At 36.8% G+C, this 8,982-nt stretch overlaps 1 long non-coding RNA gene across 1 annotated transcript in view; it reads left to right on the forward strand.

Annotated features, from left to right (window-relative positions):
* LOC114654342 (uncharacterized) overlaps nt 1-8,739 on the forward strand; it is a 42,773-nt gene extending 34,034 nt beyond the window's left edge. The window contains exon 4 of the long non-coding RNA XR_003716696.2: nt 6,369-8,739. This is a non-coding gene — a long non-coding RNA (uncharacterized LOC114654342). The remainder of the gene's footprint in view (nt 1-6,368) is intronic.
* The last annotated feature ends 243 nt before the right edge of the window (nt 8,740-8,982 follow it).

The following is an 8,982-nucleotide window of genomic DNA, read 5'->3' on the forward strand; positions in this document are numbered from 1 at the left end:
CTGATCATGGGATTGTCAAAAGTTTAAAAACGAATGCATGGATATATCTGTAGAGAATGTGTTCAGTGTAACAGCTGGCGCGGGCAATAATTCCTCTGGTCTCTCCTATATTTTTCTCGGCTGCAGGCCTAATTTTATGGCTTTTTATAAGTCTTTGGGGGCGAAAAAAGGGAAATTTATTTCTCCTGTAGCTTTAACAGTGCTGGCCTTGTGTTAACTGTCTTAGCCTGCACAGAGATATAACAACGAACAGCACTTCATTAGCCGACCTCCCAGCCCAAATATTATTAATTCAGTCTCTCTGAGTAGTTACTAAAATCTGCATTGATTGGTGCCTATTTTTTAATGTGTTGGGAACAAAGCGTTTGTTTTGTAAAGACTTGTCTCAGCTTTTGTTTTATCATTGACTTTGTTGCCAGTTTACTAAAGGCAGTGGCCTTATTTTTTTAATTGTTAGCAGTATGCTGTGAACTGTATTATATCTTTTGTTTTCTGCCATTATATTTAAAGATTACTCATTACTTTGTTTTTAGCATGATTCACTCTTTACAAAGACTGGTTCCCCTTAAATAAAACTCCCCATCTAGGATGATGTAAATAAATTAATCAGATAGGGTTCACTGGTAGGCAGCATGCTAACAAAGTGGTTACTGCCGCTTCTTCTGGGTTTAACTGCCCAGCCCCATCATTCTCAGTGGGGTGTTTGCAAGTTAATACATTTCTGGGTGTATTTTTTTTTCTTTCCTTTAAAGTACTCAGGTTTTTCCTCCTGCATTTCCAAAGACATGCAAAGCCAATTAATTATTGACTGTAAATGGGCCTGGTGTGGGACCCTGTGATGAGCTTGTCCAGACTGCGCCCGATACTGCTTGGGTGGGCATTGTCCCCTCACATCTGTAAATTGGATTAGGCAAGTTTGAAAGTGGATGGATGTACAGATGTATGTTGTATGGAAAGATCAGCCTCGACACAGACAGACACCAACTCACAATTTCTCAAAAACACACACGTTTGTTATTTTCTGCACACAGAACACAGTGCACCAACCAGCCACAATGCTCAAACCACAAGGCTCTGTCCTTTCTCTTCTTCTTCTGCCTCTTTTTCTGCCGCCTCCACTCCTCTCTCGCAAGTTCTGTCCTCTTCTATCTGACTCCGGCTCCCTGTTTGGAGTGAGGCAGCCCCTTTGATAATGCACCCTGATGACCATCCTGCAGCACTTCCTGGTGTGGCGGAAGTGCTGCATGAGAACCCAGAAGCACTCTGGGTGTACCTGGTTCCTGTTCCGGCAGCACTTCCTGGTGTGGCGGAAGTGTTGCAGTCCATGGCTCTGGAACCATCCAGGTGGCCACAGTCCCCCACAGGGTTGAGCTTCCAAGCTCCATATCCGTGGCCCTGATGCAATCCAGGGGGGCTGCCCTCTTGTGCCCCTGGAAAGATATTGCCCCTGTCCTGCTCCTTCCCTTCTCCAGGTGTCCTGGTGGGGCAAGGTCCCCGGTTGTCTGCCACAGTTGATAGTTGTAGTAAATGAAATTTGATTGGATTCTGAGTGAATATGTGAAAATGACCCAACTCAATGACTATCAGCTGATAATATGTGCGTATCCTGGCCATTTTATACATTCTTGTTTGTCTGTTGTCAAAGCCCAAGAAGAATGAAAGCAATTAATTTAAAAACAGAAACATTTAACTAACTAAACAAAAATGAAAGGTCCATATTTAAGATCAATGAGATTCCATTCTTTTATTTATTCATGTATGAACACATTAAAATCACTTGTTTTTTTTTTTCAGCTCCTCCTGACTCACCGGTACTAGAAATTTCCCCACATATGATAAACCGTTCGACTTGTCAATGCATAGAGCATTTTGGGGTTACCCCCACCCACTTTTGCCCCTCTAGACATGGAAACCCCTTATTTTTAGGCCATTTTTGGACCATATTTTTATGCAGAAAATTACACCCTAATGATAAAGAGTAAACCAATAATTGTCTTCAGCAAAAATGATTAGAAGGACTTGAAGCTGTGTGTGTTACATCAACTGACCCAAGGAGCTCACTCTTTAATGAGATACAAGGGGTCAAAGTTAGTGTTTTGTTTTATAAAACTGTAAAAAAATGGAGTTTGTTAATAAAGGCATTTGAAGTGTTGTTTTATGCATTTGTGATATGGCTGATTTTGATTTGATGACCATGAATACTGTATATTTATTTTTAATATCTGATTCTTTGCTGGTGGTCCTAGTCCTATAAGAGCATGTGGAGTATCGTGTTAGACTATTGTAAGGTCAGTGATTATGAAAATTATGTTATTTTTGATATTTGAAGTGAAAAATGACAAATTTCTATTACAGTTGAGAATATTTAGACTTTAAATGTTCAAATGCATAGATTTTAATAATTTAAATATCTGGCACAACTATTCTTGTTTATGATCTACTTCTACCTCATGAAGTAAATCGCTGCATTTCTTATGAGCACCCCAAATTAATGTGGCTTACACTGATTCAGATGTTTTAATAATTTATATGCCCTCCTTAATTTTTGATGGCAGATTCAATCCTCTTACACATATCTGGGGAGAGATTTTCTGCCGTTCTTCATATACGATTCTTCTTAGTTACTGTATGCTAGAGGGGTTTTTTGATTTTTGTTCTCTTCCTTCCACTTTAAGTACCCTAATGGTGTTCTATTGGATTCAAGTCAGGAGAAATACTTGCACAGGTTATAGTTTTTACTTTTTTAAAAAGGTTTGTGGGATTTTTTTCAGTGTGTTTGGGATTATTGGTATGTTTGAAAACTCCTCTCCCACCAAACTTCTCGAGACTGGGAGCCATCTTTTCATTCAGTGCTTGGGTATACAAACCAGCATTCATGTTTCCATCCTTAATATAATTTCACCTTTTACACTCCTACCTCCATGCAGTTGTTGTGGTAGTCCTGGTCAGGTCCACACCAAACCTGCTGGACCCCATCTGACAAATGTATTTTGTTTTCATCTGACCAAAGATGGCGCTGCCAGTGCTCATCAGGCTTGTTTTAATGTTCTTTGGCTACGTTTAATCTTGCAGTTTTGTGTCATTTTGTGAGCAACAAATGCTGACTTCATGGGTGTCCTTTGCACTCTCTGAGTAGTTACTGATACACAATTCACACAGATAGTTCTTGCTCCAAGTCAGAAGCATTTGCCCATCCATTTTTCAGTTCAAGATTGCTTAAATTTTTTGAGGATGTTATTGGTAGTATGGCTTCTCTATTACCTTCTGTGTTTCGACTTCTGTTCAGTAGCCTACTGATGCCCTTGTCCACATCTCCCATCTTTATTAAGTCTCACAATCTGGTTTGTAAATATTGTTCAGGCAATTACCACATTAGACGCAACCCATGTTAATATTGAGAAAGCTGTGTTATTCACAGGTTATTTTATAACTTTGTTCATGCAATTAGCCTGAGTTGGAAATCCCAGGTTTACTTACTTTTGTTACAGGCCTCAAAGTACAAGCTCAATGTATGTTCAATATAGTCTGTCTAACCAGTTTGTTTTAATACTTTTTAAGTTAAAGCGTTTTGTAACACAGTTATTGAAGGATGATACAATTTTGAGTCATTTAACATTTTAGTGATGTTGACCAGGGCTGTGTTCAGTTTTGCTATATACTATAAATAAAATTGTAATCTGCTCACCAATTGCGCAATAACCGATTTTCGTGAAATTTTGCATGTGCATTGCCATTGCCAATATGGCCTATCAAGGAGAGTGGTTGTAATGATGAAGGAAAACCCAAAAGGCAGCTCCAGTATAGGGACTACAGTTCCCATCAGTCATAAGAAAAGCATTGGAGCTGATGAGAGGACTCCATCAGTATGCACAAGGTTTATTGGCCAAAGCAGGACCTTACCTAATACCACAGGCACAGCATTTTATTCTCAACTAATGAGCATAGCAATTTCATTGTCTTATTGGATTACAGATTTTGTCTAAGAGTATGGCATTTTGTCTGATTGTATATTTTGTTTAGCCATGTTGAATTTCTTAAAGGCAGTTGTGAAAGAAAGTAAAGGAGATCAATGGATAAATGTATGTTATCTAAGGGTAATATACTTCTTATGTATGATGTGTTTTGGTATGCTGTCCATATTAAAATATAACATTTTTCTTAGAAGTAGCATAAAGAGTTAAGCAAGCTAGGGTGTGTGAGCAACAAGGAGACAGAAAGTTCTAGGTGATGATGAAAGTAAATGTAGGAGTTGATAGTTTTCACGTACACAGTTTCTGTTAAAGGATAAGAGCTGAACTTAAGAGCTATTGAGAAAGACAAAGAATGCAGCAAAATTAGACTTGTATTTAGGTGTATAAGAGGTGTGTATTCTAATGTACCAGTCAGAGTAAATGTCAGGTGTTTTGTAAGCATTAATTCAGCTTTTATGTAAATTCAGTTGTTTGTAAATATGAGACTGTTAACTTTGTTCTGTAACCATTCTGTGGCACCTCTGCTTGGAGAACGTTTCCTTGGCAGACAGCTGTGACGGGGTGCTCCCTTTTCAGGAAGCGAAATTAAAGATGCAATGAACAAGCTTCCTCCTGCTTGGTTATTCAGGGAGATAATTATTTCAGTATATATGATTGTTTCCTCCCCACAGTTTTTTTTTCCACATTTATTTTTGTCTAGATCTTTTTCTGAGAACAGGCCCCATAGGGGTGTATGGGATTTCCAAACCCTTAATAAGCAATGTTCCTTTCTTTCAATCCCATCAAAAAACTGTTTAAATGCCAAAATACCCTTTTTAGTGAGTTTCATAGTTGTAAGATTACACGCAAAACAATATTTAATTATCAATTTCATGAAATTAGATGGGAAAGGAAACATAGCTGTTTCACTCACAACTACCTATTATTTTGTAATGTTCTCTTATACATAACAAGTGAAGTGAGATATGGGCCACCGGACAAGGAAAATGGCAGCCTGCGCCATTTTGGTCAAACATGTAGACAAGAATTTCAATGCATTGTGTACATGTGGCAGTAGATCTGGAATGAACTGATAACAATACATTTTATTAATGCAAATCTTTACATTTTGTTTAAAAAGGCAGAACTATAATATGCCCACGATCGTTTCTAATTGTGATAGAGGTAAGCCACAATGAAACAGAACAAAATAAGTGCATGCCAAGTTGCTACTACAGTGGAAACAGAACGGTCAAGGACACTGTTAGTAATTGTTACTGTTTCTTGATGGCAGGTATTTATTCAAGTCCGTTTTATGATTGGGCAAATATAATTTTAGGATTTAATGCCAATTCAGTGTTGTAATTTGTACCAGTTTTAAATCAACATTGAATGCATGAACTTTATAACATTATCAAGTTCCTCCACTGGTGATATCTCCTGAAATATTATGGAGACCTGCAACAATGTCTGTGAACCCCAATTCGAAGGTGGCAGTTTACAGATGCTTCCCATCCACTCTAACTGAAATTGAGAGGATCTGCCAGGATGAATGGAATAAACCGTTCACATCCAGGTGGGAAAAGCTTGTAAAGACTTCCCCAAGAAGACCTGAAGTTGTAATTGCTGCAAAGGGGGCTTCTACAAAGTACTGAATTAAGGGTCTGAACTTGTATAAATGAGAGGTTATACTTTTTGATTTTTAAAAACTTTGCAAACCTTTCTGAAATTTTTTCACTTTGTCATTATGCGATTTTGAGTGTAAATTGATGGACAAAAATGTCAAATGAACAGTCTGAACATTTTCTGAATCCATTGTGTGCGTGTGGGAAGCTGTGTGTTGTCCCTGTGTGTGCCTGCACTTTTCATGCAGATCCCAAAGGTATGTCTGTAAGGTTTCTTGACGACATGAAATGATGAGTGAATGGGTGGGTGGTAAAAGCAAAACTGAGCTGACTCCAAGAAAGAAGAGTGGCATTTTAATAGTGTAAGGATTATACGCCTTATGCCAGTTAGAGAATGGCAGGGAAAAAAAAAATGAATCACTGAAGGAAGCTAAGCATCTTCAGGAAACCCTGTCTTGTCATCTTAATGCACACCCTGATGTCAATTAGTAATAAACCTTCAATCATTAGGTTCTATCATTTTAGACACTGAGCATGTATAGTCCTTTTATAAATTAGTGGTTCAAGGAAGACCTCTGGAACAGAAAGAAACTTCAGGAGTACCAAAACGAGTCTGACCAAAAAGCTTCAAGGAAGTGATCTTTAACATCAGTGTTACCTGTCATGAACCGTCTTTTGTCCTTTAAGAGTCTGTCAGTTGATCATTTACGTTAAAGCTCACATACGAGCATTCACCAGCTGTCACAAACCTTCCTGCTAACTGCACACTCTCTTCCTTTTCTTTCATCACCAGGGATGTTTTGAGGCTTCCCTCCTTAGCTGGACCCAAGGGAAGCAAGAAGACAAGAACTTCCTTCCTTTCTCCTGGAGAAGGCTGAAGATGCTTTGCATACTCGAAAACAAAAAAAAAATATATACAAAAAAAAAAAAACAATTACCTCTTTTAATCACGTATCTTCCATTTGTGTTAATTTGGTGTGTGGATGTAGATAAGACCATAACAAATAATATGGGATCTTTTTTTGTTTCTCTTTTTGTTTGTAGTCTTTTTTTTTTAATAATGTTTTAGGCCTGTTAGGGACTCTGAGCCTTGCTGACAGTTGTTTTTGATTTCCGTTTTTTTTGTTTTCCCTTTTTTTTTTTTTTAATAGCAAGACTGGTCTAAACACAAATGAAGACAAATTCTGACAGTTCTGAGCTACAACAATACAATCTCCACGTTGTGAGTCCATGTTTACAACACTACAGGTGGGCCCCGTGGCCTGTTTCGGCTTGTAGCAGCATGTCTTCCGCTTTTCCACGACATGATGTTAAACCTGGTGTTTCTTTATTTTTCACTTTTTTTTGTTTTTTTACTGCACTTTTATATTATAGTCTACCAGTGTTCTACTGAGGCTGAGAGTCCCCACTTTTCACTTAGCCATTATTAGCTTATTAGTTAGAATTTTGGCTTTTTTTTCCCTTAATTTTGCTTGTATAACCCCATACGTTAACCATGTCTATTTTAATGTATAGATATAGATGTAGAAATGCATTGTTTCCTTGTGGTAAGTGATTGAGATGCTGCCACGGATTTGAGACACTGATGAATGGTGCTATTTTGGACTTTCAATATGCTCCTTGGTAAAGTAGCTCTGATGGGTTATTTTTTCCATATTCTAAGAAGGTGTTGGTGCTTTGTCGTCTGGTTGTTGTTACTTGGTCTGGACTGACTTGTTTTTCTTGTTGTCTTCTGTGTGGCTTTTATTGACTACAGGTTAAAATGCAGAGATGCAGATGGTCCTCTATTAAATAAAAAGGTATTTTGCCCAAGACTTCTAGGAAAGGGAGCATCACAAAACTGCGACTTAATGATTATTCCTCCAAATGCAAAACTGGACAGTGGTCGTGTGCATTGAAATATTTGTGAGTGTCCCCTCAAGCTTTTTATTTTTTATTTTTTTTCCCTTATCGCATAAATCCCCAAGCTCAGCACTTTAAATCTTTACTTAGAAAAACGTAATGTGAATTGCGATTGGGTTTTTTTATGAGGAGTTTTAGCATCTAATAGCATCAAATGCAGCAACTCTTTTTTTTTTTTTTTTTTAAATCTTCGTTCTTTGATAATAGAACTTACTCGTGTCTCGGGAAAGATAATTAGAAATTTCAAACCTTTTGCTTCAAAAAAATATCAGTTTTAACCCATCCGGCATCATTTTGTAGTCTCATATAATTGCAATCCTGAGCTTTATTTAAAGAATGACTGATACAATGCAATTCATGTATTTTTTAACCACTATTAATATATATGTTTGGAATATTATGTAGCAGAGAGCTGCATACTGTAATGCAAAATTGTATAACTGAGCAGAACTATTTTATAATTAAGTGAAACTTCATAGGTAGATCTATATTTTTTTTCCTACTTGTTTTTATAATAAAGACAGATTGATGAAATCATCTTGTGTTACAAACTGATACAACACCCCTGATCTCTTACACACTTGTGTCCATGTTTCTAAATAATTTACCGGAATGACAATAGATTAATTTCTTTCAGTCTATTTTCATTTTTCTTTATTATTATTCGATTTATATAATCTTGGGATATTCAGTGCAAGTGCTTTACTAAAACATTTACAGTAGTTCGTACCAGTAAGTGTGACTTATTTTAATCATATACAGTACAAAGAAAACAATGAATAATTTTAATATAGTTTGCAGATTAATTTTCAACAGTAAGTTAATGTACACAGTATAAGCAGTTTTGTCTTGCTTCCCTTTTCATTCATGCCATCTACAGCTTTGATGTTGTGGTCTGAAAGCCCACTGTAGCTTAACTATTCTTAGATCTTCCTTTACAGTGCAATCTTACAACTTGTGTTGAACTAAGCTTATTACTTAAACTAATGCATGCACTTTTTTGGGTTTAATCTTATTTCTTTAAGATTGTCTCCTGTTATGTTAGACTAGGAATGCCAGCTGTGTTGTACATAGCCAGTGACAGTATTAGGCAGTTCCAGCATTTATATGTTGAGATATTCTGTATCTGCAGATGTATATGGTTGATAATGCAAGCTTTTGTAATAACGTGATCTTTAATAATGCACTATAAGTATCCTGATGTATTTTGGCTATTTTAGTAGTATTTCAATAAATATGCAAGCGCCTACTTAATAGTTAAATGTTTCTTTGTTTCCTTTTTTCATAAACAGTGTGGTGTTTCTTAGTTGCAAAAATATAAGGAACGTCTCAGACATGATACCCTTTGTTTTTTTTTATATATACCTATTCTGCCTTTGTACTGATTTTGTAGGAGACCCAACATGCCAGAAGACTAAAGGTGATTGGCGGTTTAGAAATTTAAGAATTGTGCCTGGGAATACAAAAGTACCAGTAAAATAACCAGAAAAATCAAACCAAACGCC

Source organism: Erpetoichthys calabaricus, chromosome 7, assembly GCF_900747795.2.
Source record: "Erpetoichthys calabaricus chromosome 7, fErpCal1.3, whole genome shotgun sequence".
Lineage (NCBI taxonomy): Eukaryota > Metazoa > Chordata > Cladistia > Polypteriformes > Polypteridae > Erpetoichthys > Erpetoichthys calabaricus.